This window comes from Danio rerio, chromosome 15 (assembly GCF_052040795.2).
Source record: "Danio rerio strain M-AB ecotype USA chromosome 15, GRCz13ab, whole genome shotgun sequence".
In the NCBI taxonomy this organism is placed as follows: Eukaryota; Metazoa; Chordata; class Actinopteri; order Cypriniformes; family Danionidae; genus Danio; species Danio rerio.
In genome coordinates this window covers 34,767,092-34,790,151 of record NC_141035.1, presented here as the reverse complement: position 1 = coordinate 34,790,151, position 23,060 = coordinate 34,767,092, and the positions used below count along the sequence as shown (strand labels likewise).

General features: G+C 36.5%; 1 long non-coding RNA gene across 1 annotated transcript; it reads right to left on the bottom strand.

The window, feature by feature from the left end:
- Positions 1–1,618: 1,618 nt before the first annotated feature.
- Positions 1,619–12,302, bottom strand: LOC141377878 (uncharacterized). The gene is made up of 5 exons (XR_015509693.1): positions 12,237–12,302; positions 11,177–11,252; positions 8,203–10,511; positions 5,996–6,098; positions 1,619–4,088 (listed from the first exon to the last, which is right to left on the bottom strand). It is a non-coding gene; the product is annotated as an uncharacterized LOC141377878 (long non-coding RNA).
- Positions 12,303–23,060: the final 10,758 nt, after the last annotated feature.

Here is a 23,060-nt window from a genome sequence, read left to right as displayed (position 1 = left end):
GAACTCAAAATGTTTAAACTGGCAACCAGTGTGAACAGCCCATTATATGTTCAAAGCGAGTCTAACAGTGTCACATTCAGTTGTGGAGGATTACTGGCCACCGGAACCACTATCAATGTGGAAAGATACATCATTTATAACAAGCATGACTATATAGGAGAAAGAGTACATTTTAATTTCATGCTGACTATATGTTGACTTTAGCTTAGATATTTGAACTGCAAACCAAGATGAAGGAACAGCAGTGCTTCTCTCACTCGTCGTCATCATCATCATAAGTAACCATTACATGCGCCTCTATTCCCTCCTTCCTTGTTCTCCTTCTGTAAGTAATCAGGATGAACAAGGTTCATGTGGCGAGAGCTTCAGGTATGGCGTAGCTCCAGTCTGGAGTTTTTCCCTCTTGATAGTTCAGAGTCCACAGAGTCCATGCATGACAGACTGCAGTGCTGTGACCAGTAAAAGATGAAGTCGACTTGTAAACGATGCCTTTCTCAGCTGCGTTGATTGATGTTGCTGTGCTGACATGGATGAATTACTTTTAGAGGACGCATTGCCAAAGATCTCGATTGTAATGCTATTACATTATCTTTTAATTCTTAAGGGGTATTTTGAAATTTTGCTCAGTGGATTGCAGAATTATCATCCGCATGTTGTATCGATTAGTGTCAACAGGATTTAAGCCATTGAGGATACATGTAATTTATCCCATCCCATTTGATTTTATCATTAAACTGAACCCCACACTATCAGTCTGCATGTGAAAAGTTCAACACAAAGAGGAAAATTTGCATTTGACTTTAGATTCCCATCAAAAAAACACATCTGATCATTTCAAAATGAGTTATCATCTGAGGCTATGTTCGGTCCATGTACAAATGTGATGGGGCAATCGCTTATTTTTTGTTCTATGCTATGCTAAAACACATTTAATTATGCATAAAATTATTTTATTTTATTGCAATGTATCGTGTCTTTGAGAGAACAGAGTATATACAGGAATCAGAAAGTGATTTTAAGACTCTGTCCATACATTTAAAGACCTTAAAATTACTTTAGAAGTTGGATGTATGGACTGACTGTAAGGAAAAAGCTTCAACAGAAAATGTACTTCTTAAAGCGGTTATTGTCTTTTAATATTGACAACACAATGTTGATCATGTTTTATAGTGCTTTTGTTGAAAGTATTGCAACCTTTTGTGGTATCTGTTGATATGGTAATGCTTCTGCGGCCCAGAAGAGGTGACTGGGGAAGCTGGTAACAACAGCCAGTAAGTTGTAGGGAATAAAACTAAAGAGCATTGATAGTTTTCACAAAGAAAGAGTACGAAATAAGGCTTTCATGATTGCCAATGATGAGAGACATCCCTTATCAAACACCTTCCAATTGTTACTGACAGGTCGTCAATATTGTGTTCCCTGGTGTGTAAGAAATATGAAAAAATTATAATTTATACCCCAAGCAATTAGGTTTTTTAAATTCCTTCTCCCTCAGTTATTCCTCAGATATTTAGTAGACTAGATATTTATTTAAAATAGGGGTTCCATGTTTTTAAATGATTTATATATACAGTTGAAGTCAGAATTATTAGTCCCCCTTTAATTTTTCTTCTTTTTTAAATATTTCCCAAATGATGTTTAACAGAGCAAAGAAACATTCACAGTACGTCTCATAATATTTTTTCCTCTGGAGAAAGTCTTACTTAGTTTATTTCGGCTAGAATAAAAGCAGTTATTAATTTTTTTTAACACCATTTTACAGACAAAATTATTAGCCTCTTTAAGCTATTTTTTTTTCGATAGTCTAAAGAACAAACCGTCATTATACAATTACTTGTCTAATTACTAATTAATAAATATCATTCATATATTCTTGGGGTTTTGTAAATAGATATATAGACATATATAACTAACAAACTAACTAACTTAGGTTTCAACCAGTAACAGTGGCGAGATTTTAACTTACAGTATATTTACTAAACATTAATGTAAGAAATTTATCCAAAACTAAAATATCATTCATATACTTAATGAAAATCTATTTTTCATTCATTCATTCATTTATTTATTACCGCTTTTCCGGGGAAGGGTTGCAGGAGCAGCAGTCTTAGGAGAGAACCCCAGACTTTTCTCTCCCCAGACACCTCCTCCAGCTCCTCTGGGGGGATCCTAAGGCATTCCCTGGCTAGCCGAGAGACAAAAAAAAAAAGCGCTGTTCACACAGGCGAGGACGTTACGGAAATTTTCCGGAAAAGAGCATTCACACATCCATTCCAAAATACCGGTAAATTCTGACATCATTCACCACAAATGAGCTTTAAACGGCTGCGCTTGTATTTGTAAACATTTGACTAAATTACAAACTCTGTGGATGATCAATATTGTGAACAACTTTCGCAGGATCACTTTCGCATGTCGAGATGTTCATAATATGTGCGTGTGCAGGCGCTCACAGGCTGTTTCACAGGCACATGCAAAGTTTGAAGGTAAACAAACAATGGCTTATCATAAGCATCTCATCGATGATTATTTACACAGTTGGCATTAAGAAGAACATATAAAAGTGATCTGACTAACTTCTAGCAGCTAAATGTGTCTGGAAAAATATTCAAAGGCTTTTATTCTCACAAACCGCGCGGACGTAAATGCGTCTGACTGTTGTGATTGGCTAAAGCAGATGTCTCACGTCAGCACGTTCTAGACGTGCACGCGCTTATTACGGCAATCTTCCTTCTGCATTCACACAGCGCAGCATTCTGGCAAATTGCCGGTAATGTTACAACTTCTCTTTCCGGAAAATAGCCAGAACGAATTTACCGGTATTTTCAAAAAGGACCTGTTCACACATACAACCTTTCCGGAAAATTGCCGGTAATTTTCCGGAAAGGTCTGTATGTGTGAAAGGGGCTAAGGTCTCCTCCTGGTATGCGTCTACATCCCTAGGTAGGTAGGCGTCTACCTACCTTGGTAGGCATCTAGGAAGCATCTGAATCAGATGCCCGAGCCACCTCAGCTGACTTATCTCGATGTGGAGGAGCCGGGGCTCTACTCCGAGCTCCTCCTGGGTGTCGGAGTTCCTCGCCCTATTCATTAAGAGTGCGCCCTGCCACCCTGCGAAGGTAACTCATTTCAGCCGCTTGTATCCAAGATCTTGTTTTTTCGGTCGTGACCCAAAAATCATGACCATATGGGAGAGTAGAAATGTAGATTGATCGGTAAATCAAGAGCTTTGCCTTTCGGCTCAGCTTATTCTTCACCACAACGGACCAATACATTGACCACATTACTGCTGCCACTACACCAATCGGCCTCGTTCCATCCTCCTCTCACTTGTGAATTGATGTAAACTTGTGAATTGATGTACATTCGAATCATTCATGTTTTTAAAAGTGTAAAAGAGCACATGCTGTTGTGTTTGTGCGCTCAGGTTCAGAGACGAGCAGAGCACACACACATCTAAAGTCATCTTAATAGGAGCGCTTTAATAATCAGATAGGTGTCAAAACGAGGTGTTTAGTGATTATTCATATTAACCCTCATTTGTGTAATAAACAAAGGAGTTGAGAATCAAACGACATGTGAAAATAAAACATTTCTCCTACATAATTTATATTTTAAACACTTTTTCTTGGTTCATTTATCAGGATGTGTATAATTTATGATTTTTGAGGATGTGCAATTTCTCCCAACCCATTAGATTTTATCATTATACAAACCTTACACTATCAGTCTACATTCCACAAAGTGGAAAATGTGCATTTGACCTTAGCTTTCCATCCTGAAAACCAACTAATTATTTCCAAATTGACAAAGCTAAAGTATGAAGCTTAAACAGGAACCAACTTGTTCTTTTAAGTGGCTTTCTTTTCTTTTAAGAAGTAACCAAACGGTGCATGCATAATCTCTTAATATGGCAGATCACCAAACGTCTTTACCGACTCCAAATCCAGTCTCTGATCTTTGGCCCATTTGACCGAAACCCATCATTTGTTTACGGCTTGGCCCGCCAGATATGATGCTTTTCCAGAGCGGTGAGTCACGGCTCCCATCTCTTCGTGTTTTTTAGAGTTGTCCAAAACCCTGCAGGACTGGAGAGAGAAAATAGACATTTTGACATCAATGGTCCGGAGATTGTCTGATTTGCGTCCACGTCTACATTCAGATGCTCTTGTGTTTACTGCAGAGTAGGTGAACCTCTGACACAGGATGAGTATTTTTAGGGTTAGCAGACCTAATTGACTGCTACTGATTATAGTGTTTGTGTGAAGCAGCTTGTAAAAACATCTGTGCATGACTAATGCTGTTACGACTGCACTTCCCATGGGCGACTATCTATTAGATTTACTTCAGCTCCACCCTGGACTCCAATACAACATAAACTGCTAGGGCAACAGGTTTGGGTACTTCAGTAAACTGTTTTTCCTGACAAAATCTCAACTAAAACCATGTAAACATTCATTTTAATCGTCTATCTGTATTTTGGCCACTTTTATGATTCTTCGTGGTCATTTTTGAAAGTGCATACAGGGGTGTTTTAAACAGTATTTCTTTTTTTTCCATAACAGAAGGAAGGTTTGGAACCATTTGATGAATTAGTAAGTTAACGGATCAGTAAGTTGTTTGGGAGAAGTGTACCTTTTGAAATGGTACTACTCAGTGACAACACCAAAAATTACTTTAACATTCCCCAGAAAGCTTTTAACGCTAAGAAAGAATGGTTCTTTGAATTACAAGGTTCATTGGGAACACAATCTTATCAAGTCCCAAGTTACATTTTTCATATTTTTATAAATCACTTTAGTAAGACTTGGCATGATGGATGGCAAACAGATAGATAGATAGATAGATAGATAGATAGATAGATAGATAGATAGATAGATAGATAGATAGATAGATAGATAGATAGATAGATAGATAGATAGATAGATAGATAGATAGATAGATAGATAGATAGATAGATAGATAGATAGATGGATTGACAAATGGATGGATGATAAACATTGGATGAATTGATGATAAACATTAGATTAATGGATGAATAGATGGATGATAAACATTAGATGGATGGATGGATGGATGGATGATAAGCATTGGATGAATGGATGAAAAACATTGGGTGGATAAATAATAGACATTGGATAAATGGATGGATGAATGGATGATGAACATTGGATGAATGGATGGATGGATGATAAACATTGGATGGATGGATGGATGGATGGGTGCATGGATGATGAATGGATGGCTGGATGATAAACATTGGACAGATGGATGGATGGATAAATTATGAACAATGATTGGATGGATGGAATGATAAATGATGGATGGATGGAAAACATCGGAGGTGGATGGATAAATGATAAACATTGGATGGATGGATAAATGGATGGATGGATGGGTGGATGGATGGATGGATAAACATTGGATCGGCGAATAGATAGATGGATGGATGATAAACATTGGATAGATGGATGGATGGATAGATAGATGGATGGATGGATGGATGGATGATAAACATCGGAGAGATGGATGGATGGATGGATGGATGGATGGATGAATGATAAACATTTTATGGATACATGGATAAATTATAAACATTGGATGGATGGATGGATGGATGGATGGATGGATGGATAAATGAATGGATGGATGGATAAATGAATGAAAAACTGGATGATGGATAAATAAATGGATGGATGGATGGATGAAACAAAAAAATGATGGGTGGGTGGATGGAACAAAAGAATGAATGGACTCATGGAGGACAATCTGGATACATGGTGGATGGATAGACAAACAAACGGATGAATAAATGATAAACAAAGATTAGAACATATGGATGGTAAACAGGGAGACAGATAAATGGAGATAGATGGATTGATAGATGACAAACAAGCAGATGGATGAATAGATAGACATCTCATGCTCTATTACTGTTATATATGGACCCTTCTTAAATAAATGATATAAGAATGAAATAAAAAGTATGGTTTACTAGCTGAGAAGGTCACGCTGCTTTACCCACTGAGATCAATCTGGTGTTCTTCCTCCTAAACAGACATGGAGATATTCTTCTAATGGCCCAAAGACCGGAGAGACTGCAGAGAGAAAGAATAACAGGGTGTAAAATCCAGCAAGTGTTTTTCCAGTCTCTACAGGGAACGAGCAGAAGCGGAAGAGCAGGATCAGTGTGAGGCAGATCTGCACTGAACATCACTCATTCACAAACTCTCCATCTCATCCTGACCACAACACACACTCTTCAATCAGCACTAAGACCATTACATTAATTACACCATCAGCCGTGATTATTCACACATGCAGGGCGCGGGTGAGTTAGTGGTTAATGTAGTGCTAATTAAAAATACTGAGCAATGCTGATGGAATAATAGGTTTTAATCAAAAGTTTTATATAACTGAATATTCTAAATGACTAAACAGTCATGCATTTCTGAAGGTTTAATATGGTTAAAGTTGGTAATCCGAATATTTCATAATGTATTAAACATTATCATAATAGAGGTGTAAAAATATGCAATCTTAAACAGTAGTGGAGATCATGTCATGGGGTAAGTTGAATGTTTGAAAAATATTAATATGGATAATTGTGTATTATTAGAAATGCTAGCCATTAAAGTTATGTTTTATATTTTACATATTCAGAAATCAGCCAAAAAAAGGTCCAGTATTAAGAATATGAAAGAATACCCATTTACTGATGCTCTAAAATGCTGTTTTTTAACTCAACATTGCTCACAAATGGACCTGGAAATTCTTTATTATTATCATTAATATATATTATGTATGTTATATTTATACAACAGTTCTGTCTGGTTCTCAAATCTGATTGGCTGATAGCCGTGCAATATTCTGCAATATCATATATACATACATATATATATACATACATATATATATATACATACATATATATATATACACACACACACACACACACACACATACATATATACATATATACATATATACATATATATATATATATATATATATATATATATATATATATATATATATATATATATATATATATATATATATATATATATATATATACTGCTGTCTCTTAGAGATTGAGCAGTTTCAGGAACTGACAGTAACCTGTGGACTGATGGAAATATCCTTGGAGAATTCAGGAATGATTTCATTTGCACCTGCCCTTCATTACATATACATATACACACACACATATATACACAGCCACATCGCACTGCTACTGGTGTGATATTGCTCATAAACATACAGTATATATAAACCCAGATTTGTTTCGTTAGAGGACTGTTCTTTCTGAAATTTAATCTGATTAAATATATTTTTATCAAGTTCTCTATTTTTTCATATTAATATATTTTAAATTGCATAATAATATGTTTTCCAATTTATTATAGTGAATAAAAACATGTAAAAATTATGTATATATTCTGTTTTATTTACTGTTTTCAAATCATGCGAACAATACATTGTATATATTATATTTTGATACACATTCACATTCATACATCCCTTAAATGTATTTGGGCATGCAAAAATAAAATATACTGATACATTATTAAAAAAAAATTATCACTACAGTTTATTTTAATTTTAAATTAGTTACATTTTATACATAGGATTATTTGCTTTGGCATTTTCTTCATAAAATATATTTCTGTACAGTAGTTGTTCAGTTTTAATTTAATTACATTTTTTGTTATTTTGTATATTTATTCCTTTTCTTTTGGCTTAGTCCCTTTATTAATCTGGGGTCGCAACAGCGGAATGAACCGCCAACTTATCCAGAATATGTTTTACGCAGCAGATGCTCTTCCAGCTGCAATCCATCTCTGGGAAACACCCATACACTCATTCACTACCCACTGTGCCACCGCGCCACCCTGTTTCACATATTTTGTATGTTATTTAGATTGAATAAATGTATAAACAAATTAATACATTAAATATTTACAAACTTTCAAACAGCACAGTACCGTCTAAAGACCTAAGTCAAGATTTCCCACACATATAAACTCAAACCAGTCCGCAGGTGTGTGTGTGTCCATCTAAATCTCATGTCCAATCTATCATACGAAAGATATTTGAAAAGATAAATGACCAGTGCTCTTTCCAGTACAGCGGGCAGGATTCATAAGATGAGATAAACCTATAGAGTTATAATGAGATAAAGCTGAAACAGGACGTCACCTCGGTCACAGCCGACACTGAGAGACTGGTTTGGCTTCTTTACGTCCTCAGAGATTGAGCAGTTTCAGGAATTGACAGTAACCTGTGGACTGACGGAAATATCCTCGGAGAATTCAGGAATGATTTCATTTGCACCTGCCCTTCATTAGATTCCCACTCGCGCCTCCGAGATTTCCATCTGCAATAATCCAATTTAAAAACAGGTCTAATCTTACATGGGAAATGACTGATACAGAGATGGAAAATGAGGACAGATTATTATTTAAGGTGGATGAAATTTTAAATAAAGTGACAAAATCATTGTACTGGTTGTTACTTAGTTTGTGGTGAATGAGAATTTGTAAACGACAGGAAATTTGATAAAATACATACCGCGAATGAACCTGAAGCTTCCATGAAGAGGAATGAAGCATTTGCTGAATATATACACAAATGTAAACCTGTTCACAGAAGGAAATCTAGCAAAAATGCATAGTAGTTTCCACAAAAATATTAACCAGCACAACTTATTGGTAACATTTCTGGAGAATCTGAAAGAGTGGAGTAATGATGATGAAAGGTTAGGGGAAAATAAATAAACACATTTTAATAAAGAGGAATAATCAAGAATACAAATTTGTAAAATTGGTTATAATTTTGTAGTTTGTATTTTTTTTATGGAAGAAATCTATCTATCCATCCATCCATCCATCTAAATTATATTTATATTCCTACCCAGTGGGCATCTTAAAGTCAAAACAACATTAAAAATGTCAAAAATTCTAATCAATTTAATGTTAAAACCTGTCCATTTGACATCCACATATTGATGCTCTTTTGACAATTACAATATTGTCATTAAAACAATTAAAATGCATGAACCTTTTATTCTTATGTAAAAGCTGCAATTACAAATGACAAATTTACACACAATTTTATAACCTCTACAATGCACGCAACTACCTAGATCTCAAAATGACATCTAACATTGACATCAAAAGCACGTTAAAGGCTAAAAATAAAGGCTAACCCTTATTTTATAGGAAAGTACAGTGGAGGAAACCATAGGGAGCAGAGAGAGAGGGCAAGGACCTTGAGCTAGGAATCAAACTCGGGTCGCCGTGTTGTCGACTCACTAACCCAATATAGGCTCATTCTGAAAACGTAGCGCTATATACGTTTCTTTAGATCTCAAATTTTGTTGACAGGTTCTTGACAGGTTTTTTGACATTGGTTTGACATCAGCCACAGCCATGTCACCCTGCAGCCCAAGACCGGTTACTCACTGAAGCTAAGCAGGGCTGAGCCTGGTCAGTACCTGGATGGGAGATGACATGTGAAAACTAGGTTGCTGCTGGAAGAGGTGTTAGAGAGGCCAGCAGGGGGCACTCAAACTGCAGTTTGTGTGAGTCCTATTGCCCTGTAAAAGTGAAGAGGACACTATACTGTCAGTGGGTTCGAATAAGACGTTAAACCGAGGTCCTGACTCTCTGTGGTCATTAAAAATCCCATGGCACTTTTCGTAAAGAGCAGGGGTGTAACCCTAGTGTCTTGGCCAAAGTCCCTCAATCGGCCCTTACAATCATGGCCTACCAATCATCTCTATCTACTGAATTGGCTCTATCACTGTCTCTCCACTCCTCCAATAGCTGGTGTGTGGTGAGCGCACTGGCGCACTGTCCTGTGGCTGCCGTTGCATCATCTAAGTGGATGCTGCACACCACTACCAGTGTGCAGTAAATGATTGTTGAAGTGCTTTGGGTGTATGGCCATACACAATAAATGCGCTCTATAAATACACTTTACATCATGGTGTCCGCTGGGTTCATCATTACTGACATAACACAAGCCTATAGCATGAGCAACTAGATAAAAGTTGGCAGTTCTGCTTTTTCTAACCACTATCGACTCCAACTGAATGAGACTGTTGGTGGTTGTTCACACACAGCCTGTTTTACAGCTTCACATGCAAACTGGGTGTAGCAAAACAATCTAAATTTAAAAAACTACTTCAGACAAAAGCACCATTTGCCTTGCGGTGGTCTGAGAAACAGCACCATCTGTGTCTTACGTGAGATGGAGCGCTTCACATCTGGACCGCATCCTGATGGTTTTAGGGGTGTGGGCACGGCCCGACATCTGTACCCGGCTCACGCCACATGTTTGTAATTGCAATGTGTTGGGCTGTTTGTTAGGAGGAAACTCATCTTTGATCCCGTTTGCAGATCTGGCTGCTGTGTTATCATGACGGGACAGCAGACGCATGCAGAACAGCAACGCAATTCTGATCGGGACACAGGGTGCTGTGGCGTCAGTTTAGGCGGGACATTCTGCGAAAACAAAACATGTTTCACTTCCATTTACACAGAACACTTCCTTCCTAGATGACCAAGCGTCAAACAACAAGACTAATGACAAAAATACAATGGATTTAATGTGGTACCAATTAAATTGTTTTGATGACGGTCGCAGTTATGCAAGCAAAACTGTGAGGCATTTTTGATTGAGTCCAGAAATATATATGTTCAGGTTACCTGGAAAACTATGGAAATCATAAAGAGTTTTATGATTCTGGTTCCTTAATAATATCAGCCCTTTAAAATGTTAAGCATTTAATGAAAACAATTCTAGAACCAAAAACTAAGAGATAATCTCAACAATATTCACTGAAAACCATTGTATAATGTTTCTTGCTTTTTAAATAATGTCCAGTTATTGGTTTTAATATATACTATCTGACGAAAGTCTTGTCGTCTAACTCAGTTGTATAAGCAACAAATAATAACTTGACTTCTAGTTGATTATATGGAAATGTTCCAGAAGGTTGGATCCTAATCATTACAAAAACTGAGAAGACCTATTGGAACCTGCATGGACCCAATATTCTAACTGAAATCTGTCAAGTTTGGTGTATGAAAAATCATGGTTTGGGGTTACATTCAGTATTGGGTGTGCGAGAGATCTGCAGAGTGGATGGCAACATCAACACACACACCACAAACCACAGGAGAGGGCAAATTCTTCAGCAGGATGGCGCTGCTCCTCATACTTCAGCCTCCACTTCAAAGTTCCTAAAAGTAAAGAAGGACAAGGTGTTTGCCAGGATTGGAATTGGAACCACGTGAGGGAAAGTAAATGGTGAGTACATTCCCATTTTTGGTTGTACTATCTCCTTAACATTTATTTTATAAAAAATAATAAAAACACAAAAAACACCAAAACACAATAAACACCTCAAGAACCAGTTTAAAAAGTATTTAATTTTAATTCACTTGATTTTAATCCCCCCATCTTTCTATATATCTTGGTAGCATATACAAAAATGTAATTCTATTGCAAATTGTTGAGATCTTTTAAAATCTTTTTCGTATAAAAAAACAAAACAAAACAAAACAAAACAAAAATATTACGTGCCGTGGGCCAAAGATAAATATACCCAATTATATTACATGAAAGTTTTCATCATGGGTAATTACCTAATTTATTTATCTTATATTTTAAAATATATAGAAAGCATTGGTTTAAATGGTATTAACTTACATAACTTTTAAATGATAACTTATTGCAATAAAAACATACAATCACATTGATAACACAGTGGATTTGAGTGCTGAATACACTAGTCAAGCAGAATCTGAATTTGCTTTGATTTGTTCACCAAAGTCTCTGCATTCTCAGCGACAGTATGTACATTTAAACAAAATCTGATAAATTTACATCATTTAATTGAAACATAATTTCAGCTAGCCTTTCACGATAAAACAAACAACAGGCTACAATACATTTCAACTGACAATCTCTAAACCCTCCCCATCATTCTTTTTCTTTTCTTAGATGAGATGGCGGACCAAATTAAAGGTTACCATGTGCCAACTTTGGCCCGTTGGCCCTAGTTTGGGAGTCTTTGCTTAAACCAATAAATAAAATAAAAGGTTCACAATCATTTTAAAGACATGCATCTTGTTACTGGCCTGAACTACTGTATATTTTAAATAAAACCAGCCAAATATTATGTAACACATTGATATTTCAAACAGCATGAATCTCAAAGTTACCTGTAAGTTGAATGCTTTCGAATCCACAAAAAGAACCAGTTCATTTGAGCCATTCATTTGGATTTTCTAAATGAATAAAAATGCATAAGAGTCATTTGAATGGCAATCAAACCACAGCAGTTGAACGATAGATTCAATTATACCACTGTTGTTTATTAAAAATGCATACAATAGAACATTGGACAGATGCAAACACACTTCTGTTGACAAACCTTACATAACCGTTGTCTATATGTAATTTCTATTATTGCTCTTCCTGCAGCTTATGTTAGAACGGTTAGCACTTGGCAGTCTTTCTCAACTGATGGCATCTTGTTCTAGAGAGAAGATATTTTCAGAAGAGAGCATCGAAAATAAATGCAGCGTGTACAGGCCCGGAAAAGGCTTGCTCAGGCCACGCGGTTTCCTCTGGTGTAGGCCTTAACAAAACACCTCCAGGCTCCTCTGGGACTCCCGAGTCCTCTAGTAACAGCGTCTAATGAGGCACAACGGCCAGGAGCAGGACATAATGATGTTTGGCAGAATTACTCACAGCTTCAGCATTTACTGCGGAAGATATGAGATCACCCTCCGCGAGAAAGGTGTGTGGGCATGAGAGACACGCCGACTGTAAAACAATACAGAAAAATCACCATCTGTTACGCAGAAACCGTAAACCGCGGAAGTCATTTCAAATTGTGGAGCAAATTTCATTTATTTTCACACAGGAAGGTATTTGGGATTTAGAGTGGGATTCTTTCTTCTCGCCCGAAGAGGAAAGCAGGAGATCTGCGAGTTGTTTAAGGAGTGAAGTAATTAGCGGCGGATGGAATAAACAGCTCGAGTCTGCTGTAGAAGTTTGACTTGCAGCATGAGATTTTAGCCTGAAGTGAAGGCGTCAAGGCTGATGTGCGTCATCAGATCTCAGCAGCTGAAACATCATCACTCCAATCCCCTCCAACCTTTCAGACACATCGTTTTTAATCCCGAGAGTCTCGAATGGATTCAACTCTGATTGTAGATCTTGATGACCTCATCATCTCTACATAAGGCCTGGATGATCACAACAGTTTACTGTAATTAATCCACTGAAAATGTTTGGAAAGAGTAAAGACATAGTGGGTGGAGTGAAGAAAGAATAAGACGAGCGGACACAAAACACTATAATTGCGACCACACAACACTACTGCAATAAACATCAATCAATTGTGAAATAAAACCCCTATGTATACTTAAGGAAATAGAAGCAACACTCTTATAGTCTGTGTGAACTGGAAGTTGCTGATAATTAAATTTCAGTATGTTGATGTATTTACAAACTCAAATGGAATATTGAGTAGGGGGCGGGGCTTGTTTTTGCACATCATTCCATCATAGCAATCTAATGCTAAGAGGGGCGTGGTTAAAAATATTGTGGCTAAAGGCTGATTTATACTTCTGCGTTATGTGATTGGTGCGACTTATGGTGCAAGCCTTGCACATAGTCATGCATTTATACTTCTACACGCTGTTTCTGTTGCTCTGCAATGACACTTCCCAAACGCTAGCTGGCATTATGTTCCTCTGTGTCGAGTTTATTCACAGGTATTTAGTTTTTTCTGAACACTTCAAGTAGCTATAACTTGCTCATTTTGTGGCAGGAACTGGAGGACGTGCAACAACTTTTATCGTAGAATATTAAAGAAGCAAACCCCCTCACTGCACTACAGCTGCACCTTCAGAAAACCTCCTGCAGCACCAGGACTTTATGATTGTTTATGAGCGTCAAAAGTGGCTGATCTGTTCGGCAAAATATTTGACTGCGTGTCACCACATATCAAACGAATTAAATGATATAACTGAAGACATCTCCACTGTGCTGAGCGAAAGTTACTGAACAGTGCATCATCGATGATGTAAGCCTGCCCAGGCCAGAATGTAATGTGAGTGCAGGTGGTCGGGGGAGGGGGGACAAGCGTGCTTTGGCCAAGTTCAAGGCAACTGTACATAGTGAGTACGCCCTAAGTCAACTTAACAGTTCCAATTTACAGCTAGTTTATTTACTTATTTGAGCAAGCAAATTATTGTTTTTAAGGCAACTAATTACTTTTTTAAGCTAACCTTTAACTTTAGCAAAAAAGAGGACAATTAAAAATACCACAATTCCACCAAGAAAAAAAATCATTGATATATTCTACAATTATTGGCATTCCTATGCATTCTAATGAAAATTTTTTTAAGTAGCCATCACTATTTGTGTCCGTGGACCATGAAACCTTATATAATTATGTTGCATGCATTTTTTATTTTGTTGCAATAACCAAGAGTAAATGTGTCAAATTATTGATTTTTCTTTTTTGCCAGAAATGATTACAATTTTGGGTAAACGCAATATTACATAAACCTTCATTCATTCATTTTACTTCAGCTTAGTGTCTGATTTAACAGGGGTCACCACAGTGAAATGACCCACCATCTGGTGTTGTCAAAAGTATCGAATTTGGTACCAATCGACACTGAAATTTAAAAAAGATCAGCCTTAAAATGCTAAAGTGGCATGTATATGTGTTTGCACTCAGTGATCAGCGGTGGAGTCGATCACAGTCTTTTTTTGAGCATGTGAACACAATGGCCAACTAGCGGTGTTTATGTGGTCAACATCGCTTAAATATTAGCAGTATATAGATGTTGATTGGTGCTGAAATTCCAGTATCTTGACAATGCTGTCAACTACTCTGGAATATGTTTTACACAGTGCATGCACTTCAAGCAGCCACCCAGAACCAAGATGGGAAGTTACTTAATAAAGTACAATATCAATACCTGAGCTTATGATTCCAGCGTTGACATCACAGTGATCGAAACCTCTCAGCCAGTTTGGACAAAAATGTTGCATCATGGCTGACAGCTCAATTTCATGAACAAACTGAACTGCAATATAATATAAGGGTTAAAACACAAGACAAAACATAATTTCCGTTAAACAATACAAAGCAGAGTTCTTTAAAAGCTTTAATAAAGGATTTCAGAACAAATGAAGTGTTGAGGTCAGAAGAAAATGCCAAGATTGACGTCCATTAAAGAGCTATTTATTTACAAGGACAATCTGCTCTAAACGGCTCTGATGGAAAAGTGAGCCATGCCCAGGGAATGAGACACTTCAGTTGAGAGCTTTGTTTAATTTTCACTTTTATGACTTCCAGCATCTTCTGACTGCATGGGCCATATACTCCGCTTCCTCGTAAGTGAATCAAATGGGACCTTCGTTCGGGATGGAGAAATTTACTAACCAAGCCACAAATTCCCAAAACTCCTAATCCTGACGTAAATTGAACGTCCTCTTCTCCAAGTGTGTGTATTCATGAGATTAAAGGTGAAAAAAAGTGAGCGTGGAAAGATTTAGAACAGGTGAAGTGGAGGGTCGGTCAGACCTCAGGTGGAGAGTCTGCAGGGTCAACAGCCTGTGAAGCTCATTTCCACTGCAAATCTGCTGGAAGACGCTTGTGGAGGATGAGATGGAAATGAAATAAAAACAGGAGGAGTGAAGGCATGATTTGAGATGGAAAGTTCAGAGAGTCATGGGAACAGGAAGATCACTATGTGCTTGTCTCAATGCCAATCACACGACTTCATTAAAGCAATGCAGAGGACAAAAAGGCTGACAATATAGAATGAAAGCAGGCTAGTGTTATTGTAGTTACCTCAAACTAAAATTTTAGTTATTGTTGTGGATCCCAGTAGTAAGAGCAACAAATAATAACTTGACTTCTAGTTGATCATTTGGAAAAGTGGCAGAAGTTAGATTTTTCTGAAGAATTATTTGTTGAACTGCATCACAATCATCACAAATACTGCAGAAGACCTAATGGAACCCACATGGACCTATGATTCCCAGAAATCTGTCAAGTTTGGTGTATGAAAAATCATGGTTTGGGGTTACATTAAGTGTGGTGGTGTGCGAGAGATCTGCAGGGTGGATGGCAACATCAACAGCCTGAGGTATCAAGACATTTGTGTTGCCCATTACATTACAAACCACAGGAGAGGGCAAACTCTTCAGCAGGATAGCGCTCCTTCTCATACGTCAGGCTCCACATTAAAGTTCCTGAAAGCAAAGAAGGTCAAGGTGCTCCAGCATTGGTCATGCCAGTCACCAGATATGAACATTATTGAGCATGTATGGGGTAAGATGAAGGAGGAGGCATTGAAGAGGAATCCAAAGAATCTTGATGAACTCTGGGATGCCTGCAAGAACATTTTCTTTGCCATTCCAGATGATTTTATTAGTAAATTATTTAAGTCGCTGCAGAGATGTCTGGATGCACTCCTCCAAGCTCATGGGAGTTATACAAAATATTAATTCTTTTTCTATTGCAGCATGACTTTTTATACTATATGACAAGACTTTTGTCAAAGCAAAATCAGACCTTACTGTCCTAATTAAATAATTAACTTTGGTAAAAAAAAAAAAAAAGCATAATTTAGAGGCCTTTGCTTTTCATATAAGCCACTTCTGATGCCAAATGATCAACTAGTGTGTGTGTACGTGTTTTTGTGACATGTCAGGACACAAATCTGTATAATGACATGGGTATGACACAGGTATTACAAAAAGGAGTTGAAATATGAGGACATTGATGACGTCCTCATTTCTTAAAATGATTATAAATCCTATATATATATATATATATATATATATATATATATATATATATATATATATATATATATAGGGATGTGCGGAGCAGCTGGTATTTGTATTTGTTGAGGGGGGGAAAGTATTTGTATTTGTATTTGTATTCGAGTAAAATTCAAAATGGCGCAAAAATACATATTTTTTCTATTACACTTCTAATTTACGTTATAGTGAAAGTATTGTTTAATTATACCCATTATATAAATTATAGATATGCAATATCGGCTGTTGTTTTTGAACATGTGACAAGAAATGTCATTGAAAAGAAAATAACATAGAAGCCATTATCTCATCCATGGTTAAACCAACAACTAATAAAATACCATTGTGAATATTATGAACCCCACCACCACCGTTCTTGTTGAAGGACACTGAATAAACAGAATAAAAACAAATAATACTTCAAAAAACTGTTCTTCTTCTGAAAGAACTTCTTTCCAATGGACAGAATTCCAAAAACTAAAATTAACTAAATAAATCTAAATAAAACCCTGCCTGGGAGATCTGGCAGAACAAAAGTATTCTATATAATACTAAAAGATACAGCCCTGCTTTTGTCATCTGCCTGCCACAAAACAGACACAAAGTTTGTATTATTTACTTTTTTTATGTTTGAAACTGACTTGCTGAGGCAGAATGTGGCTGTGTTGATGGTTTGGTGCTTGTGGAGGATTTAGCAGAACATAGCTGTGCTGATTGAGGGGATTGATGCTTGTGGGGGTTCACAGACAGTATCAGGAGAGGATGCTTTTAGTGCATGTGATAATACATTACATAGAAGGTTGCGCGGTGGCACAGTGAGTAGCACTGTCGCCTGACAGCAAGAAGGTTGCTGGTTCGAGCCTCGACTGGGTTCTCCCCATGTTGGCGTGGGTTTCCTCCGGGTGCTCCGGTTTCCACCACAGTCCAAACACATGCAATACAGGTGAATTGGGTAAGCTAAATAGTCCCTATTGTATGTGTGTGAAAGAGAGTGTATGGATGTTTCCCAGTGCTGGGTAGCAGCTGGAAGGGCAGCCACTGCGTAAAACATATGCTGGATAAATTGGTGGTTCATTCCACTGTGGCAACCCCAGATTGATAAAGGGATTTAGCCGAAATGAATGAATGATTATGGATAGAAGATGTTGACAGATGTTTAATATCTCTGCCTCTGCTGATTTCACTTTTGTAAACATTATACAGTGTCACTTTGTTTTATCTGCAGCAGCACTGACTGTAAAATGCTTCCACACAGAATCTGAAGTTTTTTTTTTTCTTTTGACTGGTGGAGGACCAAGAAATGGTCTTTTTCACTCTTTTTCTGGGTGCCCAAATGTATTTGAGGAGTTTCAAGTTAATAAAAAGTGACGGGAAGCTATGCTAAGGTTAACTAGCCTATAGCATATATCTTGCTGTCTGCAAAAGACAGTAATTTAGACGTACCATATAACTCCCATAAGTGCATACTATTGGACACAACTGCAAAAGCATCGTTTTAACCTTTATAAACGAACGTTAATGTTACTCTGTCAACAGTCTATTGTCTAAATTACCGCGCTAACAGAGCTATTGTTGCGTAAACAGAGTCAATAATGCAGCGTAATAGAATATCCCGATCAAACTCCTTTGGAACCCAATTAAGGTACAAAAATCTATTTAACAAAAATAGTGATGCAGTGAAGTATTTTTTACGCTCAGCCGAGCCTTCTGTCTGTTGCTGTGGAGAAGCTTGTGCCTGACACCTTTTATCTCCGCCCCGCCCTCCGACTCCTGAGCGTCTCTCTCTCTCTCTCTCACTCACTCACGCGGGCATGCACTGTGGTCTCATGAGGAAACGCTGCTTTTTGATATAGTGTTTTTCTTGCTCCCGAATACAAATAATTTTTCAAGTATTTGTTTGAATCAAGTATTCGTAAAAACACGCTATTCGTGCCTTTCCGAATACCGTATTCGGGTTCGGCTCCACCCTTAATATATATATATATATATATATATATATATATATATATATATATATATATATATATATATATATATATATATATATGTTAGGATTAATAAAGAGACTAAGCCGAAAAGAAAATCAATGAAACACAAATGAAATCATTTTGAAAAAGTTAACTTTTTTGTATTTTAGTTAAAGTTTATTGTTCGTTTTGTAATTATAGTATACAGCTTCTACAAAATTATATTTTATTTCCATAAAATTAAATGTTGCCTCAGCAACTAGCTGAATTAATTAAAAAAATCTGCCAACTTTAATTTATACTTTAGTGAATATATGTCATTTGATTTAGCTGAAATTAACATTTTCTAGCGCTAACTATGACAATGGATTTTATTTCTAATGTGCTTTTTTTAAACCCAAGGTGCTACAAAAGACATTAAACATCTGTAATAATAATAATAAATAATAAAAAGTACACAATACAAAAACAGTACTAAAAACAAATTAAAAACCAGATTAAATCATAGAAGTACTTGTATAGCGTGTCTTATGTGTATAGTTATGTACTTTATAGTATATTATGCATAGATTTTTTAAAATAGCTCTCCAGATGTCCAGTGTTGTGTTGTGTTGCATTTATGATTAATTTATGCAGCACTGTTGTCCTGCGAGACACGATATTTTGTTTCTCTGTATGTCCACACATGAATGACAATATAGCTTAACTTGACTTGACATAAAATGTGTCTTAATCACTTATTTAACTGAAGGAAAAGTTATATAAAATTATAAGTTTTCTAAAAAGGAGCATAAAGGAGACCCTAAGGTAACATTGATTAGTATAATTACTAAAAATAAAAGCAGGTGAAACTAAAATTAAAAATGAAAGCCAAGGCAACCTTTCTTAGATTCATTTAGTGTAAGGTGATTTTGTAAATGGGCAAAAAAAAATAGAAAAAAATATAAAACAACAGTAATTAGTAAGCAATACATTAAGACAATACAAAATTTAAACCAATATTCAAACTTTCATAGTATCTTAATAATACAAAAAAAAAAAAAAAAAAATGACAAGGTATTTTAGAATTGAGCTTTTTTTCTAAGACTATTTTCCAGCTGCTGCTGACGGCCTCTGGAGACAACTGTTCCTGAATCAGTAGTTATCAGATAAAGAGTCTAGTCGAAGCTCTCCAATGTTGCAGCTCAACGGGACTCTTAATTCATTCAGTGTGCTGGGGTCAAAAAGAGGATATGGGGCTATCAAATGTCCAGTCCCCACGTCCCCCTTCATTCATCTCCATCAGATGATTCACAATCAGTGGATTACAGCGGATGAAGAGCGTCTTAGGTTTTACGCTGTAAGAGCAGTAATTAAACCCGTCTTGATCTGCTCTCTCTCACAAAGATAAAGCAAGATCACAGGGCTTAATGACTAAAAATCTAAACTACAAACAAAAAGAAATTGGAGGTTTAAATCTGGGTGGGACAAAAGTGATGAATATTTTCATATTTTCTGAAATGTGTGTTAGGGCCATAAAAACCTATTGAGTAGTAATAATCAATGCTATAGCACGGCAATTCATAACTTTTTGATTTAGTGGCTGATTTGTATGACTGTATGATTTAGTACAATTTGCTCATCACACAGTGACGGTTGGGTTTAGGGGTGGGGTTTGGTGCCTTGTCTTCTTTTTTTAAAATGGGACACTTTGTGGCAGGGCTTTTAGCTGCATAGCACCACACTTAAGGAATTCCCTGCCGTTAGATATTTGTCAGGTGGACTCTATCTCCAATTTTAAACCCCAGGTTAAAACCTTTCTGTTCAGGATTGCTTTTATTGATTTTCTGGATTAATACTATGTTTCGTTACTTTTCTGTCTTGTTTTTATAATGTGCCTGTGACATATCATGGCCACAGCCATGTCACCCTGCAGCCCAAGACCGGTTACTCACTGAAGCTAAGCAGGGCTGAGCCTGGTCAGTACCTGGATGGGAGACCACTAGGAAACACTAGGTTGCTGTTGGAAGTGGTGTTGGTGAGGCCAGCAGGGGGCGCTCAACCTGTGGTCTATGTGAGTCCTAATGCCCCAGTAAAAGTGAACGGGACGCTATACTGTCAGTGGGCGCCGTCTTTCGGATGAGACGTTAAACCGAGGTCCTGACTCTCTGTGGTCATTAAAAATCCCATGGCACTTCTCGTGAAAGAGCAGGGGTGTAACCCCGGTGTCCTGGCTAAAGTCCCTCTATCGGCCCTTACGATCATGGCCTCCCAATCATCCCCTTCCACCGAATTGGCTCGATCACTGTCTTTCCACTCCACCAATAGCTGGTGTGTGGTGAGCGCATTGGCGCCGTTGTCCTGTGGCAGCCGTCGCATCATCCAAGTGGATGCTGCACACTGGTGGTGGTGTGGAGAAACCCCCCTCATGATTGTAAAGCGCTTTGGGTGTATGGCCATACACAATAAATGCGCTATATAAATACACATTACATTACATTACATTACATTACATATTGTAAGGTGTCCTTGAGTGCTTTGAAAGGCGCCTATAAATAAAATGTATTATTATTATTATTAGTAGTAGTATTATTATATGACTGAACTCGTAGTACTTCACACGAATTAGCCACTAAACTGACAAAACATACGTTATCTCATGATAAGATCAGGCTGTAATAATCATGCTTGTTATGGAAAAGGTGCTTTAGAGAATACAAAAAACTTTGTGTTCATTTTCAAATGCCTGCAACAAAAATAAATAAATGAGCACATAAGGAAGAGGAAATGAAACGCAGAGCTGATGTTTGAATGCAGATCATCAGGCTTCTAGAGGCAGATCACAAAAAATAACACACAGACACAGACAAACTGAAATGTGGCACAACTGAAGTTAAGCACGGTGTTTCTTGATTTTCATAAAAATATTATGCTGGACAAATGAATTTTATGTATTTTATGTTTTTTTTTTTTTTTTTTGTTTCAGCCATGGGAAATTAACAATAATAATAATAATTCTGAGAAAAATGTAATTCTGAGAAATAAAAAAAAGGTAAGAACTGATTTTTTTTATTTTTTTTTTACATCAGATAAAAAAAAAAAAAACATTAAAATTCATAAATTCATATCTTTTCCCCCAGAACTGTAAGTTTATATCTTGAGATTTGAGTTTTTCACCACAGGTAACTGTAGTAAATGTGGCTTTATATCTCACCGTTTCCTCGAAGATTGAAATTTTTTTTTTAATTATATAAACAAAAATCTTGTCATTGTGTCTATTTATCTTGCAATTTCTAAAGATTTGCTGAAATAAAAAAAATAAAAAATAAAAACAATGGGTTATATATATTCATTAAAAAACAGTGTTTATGTCGATTCTGACTCTGACTGAAGTATGTTTTTATTTTAAATGCAAGAACTGCAACTGCATGTAGTAGCATTCAGAATTTTACCCCTGCCGAACTGCAAAAAATGAAATCAAAATTGACTTTATAAATTTTCCACTGTGAAAAATATTAATTATTTTAAGTTTAATGCAGAGTCGGGATTATGAAAATGTAAATTCAAAATTCAGACTTTTTCCTTTGACCTTCTTCAGAATATTGAGTTTAAATGTGAGTGAAACTGAGTGTAAAGAAACAGAAACGATTATTTTCAGCTCTGATTTCATATTATGACTTTGTTTTTACCTTTTACCTTTCTTGGTGATATAAATGCAGCAATAGTGTGCAATGTTGAGCTTACGATGAGTAACATATTAAGAGAACACTTTTTTGTGATGGCCCATTTGAGAATTAAACTGTCTGCTTAATATCTGTTGATACTGCTGCTAAACAGACATTTAACTGACTAGAAGAAACTTTGCAAGTACATGTCAACTTACACTAACCCTAACCTAACGGTGTGCTTTATTAGTTGGCATGTAGATGCAATGTAACTTAAATCAAACCATCAAATTAAAGCATCACATATAATATAGATGTGTAAATATGTAATATATATGTTATATAATATTAACGAGCAAGTAACGAATATCAGAGTCACTTTTTAAAAAATGTAATGCAAGTAACTTTTTAGTTTAGTTAATTCACTTTTTAAAAAATAAATTGCCGAATTAAAATGAACGTAGTCACATTAAATCCCGCACACAATGAGAGAATTCAGGAACAAACAGAAATGAAGATGGCAGAGCCTTACATTTCTGCAATAGAAATATTCTCATTATTTTGAACCCATAGGGAA